Here is a 2,500-nt window from a genome sequence, read left to right on the forward strand (position 1 = left end):
GGGAGTTTCTAATTCTGCCCATGAACGAAAAAGAAGAAGAAGCTTGAATGAATAGAATTTAAGATGCACATATAATGTCTGCCTGTCTGTCTGTCTGTCTGTCTGTCTCTTTATTTCTGTCTTTCCGTGTGTCTGTCTCTGTCTCTTTCTCCCAAAACCAAAAACCAACAACTCTCTCTCTCTCTCTCTCTCTCTCTCTCTCTCTCTCTCTCTCTCTCTCTCTCTCTCTCTCTCTCTCTCTCTCTCTCTCTCTCTCTCATTATTTTTGTTTTGTTTTTTTGGGTGTGTTTTTGAAAATATATATATCAAAATATTTCACTTTTATGATATTAAAGAATTATCCTTGGTTCTTATTTTTAAAAAGAAAGCCTTTTTTGTACAGAATGATATGCTACTGCTACCATCTTGAGAAAAAAAAGGAAAACCAAACAAACAAACAAACAGGAAGGCATAAATACGAGGCAAGATATCGTACAGACATCATTGAAATAAACCGTAAAAAGTTCACACCCTTGTACATTCTCGTTCATTGTCACATAAAATGGAATTCATGGAATTCATCTATCGACTTTTTCCCGACTTTTTTCTGTTATCGTTCCTTCTTTTTTTTCTGATCATCGTTTTCCTTTTTTTTCCTTTTTCTTTTTTTCTTTTCTTTTTTCATCTTGGCAACTTATATCTTAGTGTGTTTGCTTGTTTGTTTGCGTGTGGACTTTGTCTAATGTGTTGCTATTCTACCTTCAAAGCTTGAAGAGCGTGCATTATGTGCAAGAGATTTCTGATGGATTTAACAACACGATTTAACCCTTTTTGATGTCAAGCAAAAAACTATTTCAAGATTCTCCAGAACGACAAAAACATGGAAGTAATAAAAGGATGATTGTAAAATGATAAAATGTGACCCTCCACCACGAAATGAGTCGCATGTCATCTCGCGCGGTTTTGCGCTAGGCTTAATATAAGTCCGGGGAGTGTCTGGTAACAGTGTGAGGGTCACCTTAGTCACAGGCTTATAACTCAAACAGTTTTCGCTCATTTCTAAAACGGTTTTCACCACTGGATAGAGCATAAAAACTTCTTTAAGAAAATGTAAAAAATATGAAAATCATGCAAAGGTGACATGCGACTCATTCCGTGGTGGAGGGTCACAAATAATAATGAAGAAAGCACGTTTTCTACCAGACGAGAACATTTCAAAATCATCCCATCAAGAAAACAATGCGGCTCGTTATAGTCACGAAACTATAAACATAGATTGTTCCACCTTACCGTACAAAATGTGAGCATCCATTCTTGTCATCAATGTATAGCGCAGAGAAGATAAAATACTCAGTGAATATTCTCGAACAGAAGTGCACCTGCTCTTGAAATGACCACATGCTTAGCTCGGAGAGGCCTTTTATTATATACTGGTCAGTGGAAAGTCAGTGGCAACAGTTTATTTTTGCTCCTCTCCAAACCCCACTGTCTATAAATGACAGTTGGCAACTAGCTGCCTACGAGATCAGACCAGTGATACACACACAAAGGAAAAAACGGCAACATTGTATCGTTTTTTACGCGAGGGGGTGTATTATGGTATTTCTTTGGTTTTTGACAGCTTTCGTTCAGGTTTAATTTTTGTTTAGCCTTTCTATTGTCCGAGTTTAGGAACTATAGTCAGAGTATCATCCTGTACTTCCGTGATGGTGGGTACTTTGTTTTTTTAGCTTGATATTCGTCATATTTTTCATATTCATGGTCATAGTAGTAAACGGTCCAAGGCGTGGGAAAACGGGTTATGAATCCCGAAGCAATCTTTAGAATTAGGTATTAGCTAGTAACCGGATAATGCGGTGACAGTGCACAGATGAATGCACAGGTATTTCAGGATCGCGCAGAATGCAGGCAGCTGCACTGGGTACCGTAAGTGTGTGTGGGGGTGGGCGTAATAGTATTTGTTAAAGGGGCTTTGTTTAAAGGCAAAGAACTCCAGAAGGCAGTGTTTTCTCAAAGTCAGGACTCTATCTTCATTCTTTTTTTCAAACTAATGCACTGGATGGAAAATCGTCGACACATGTCTTCAATGTAGCCAGAATTGACAAATGTTGAAGCTAAGCTAGATAGTAGACACGGATCGGAAACTGTATTGGGTTCGGAAGTTTCAGGATTCGAAACTGGACCAAAAGAAGTATGTCAGCAGGTCGTCCGGAAGCTTTGGTGTGCATTTCTGTGTTTGGAAATCTGAGTTTGGGATGGTGAACTATTTGAACTATGCAAAAACAAGGTATCTGATGGATATGTGTGTGTGTGGGCGCAGGGTTGAGGTGGTTAGTATCTGTGTGTGTGTTTTTGTGTCACCAAGATTCAGATTGCGGAAATTCGCGATATTCACTTCTTCTTTTTTTACCAACAATTCATGCATTTCAAAAAACAAAAAAACAAAAAAAATATACTGCTAACGTTCCAAAAATCAGAATCATAAACAACGAGGAAGATGTGTTTTTGGAACGTTTAATTG

The sequence above is a fragment of the Littorina saxatilis genome, linkage group LG12 (genome assembly GCF_037325665.1).
Source record: "Littorina saxatilis isolate snail1 linkage group LG12, US_GU_Lsax_2.0, whole genome shotgun sequence".
NCBI lineage: Eukaryota > Metazoa > Mollusca > Gastropoda > Littorinimorpha > Littorinidae > Littorina > Littorina saxatilis.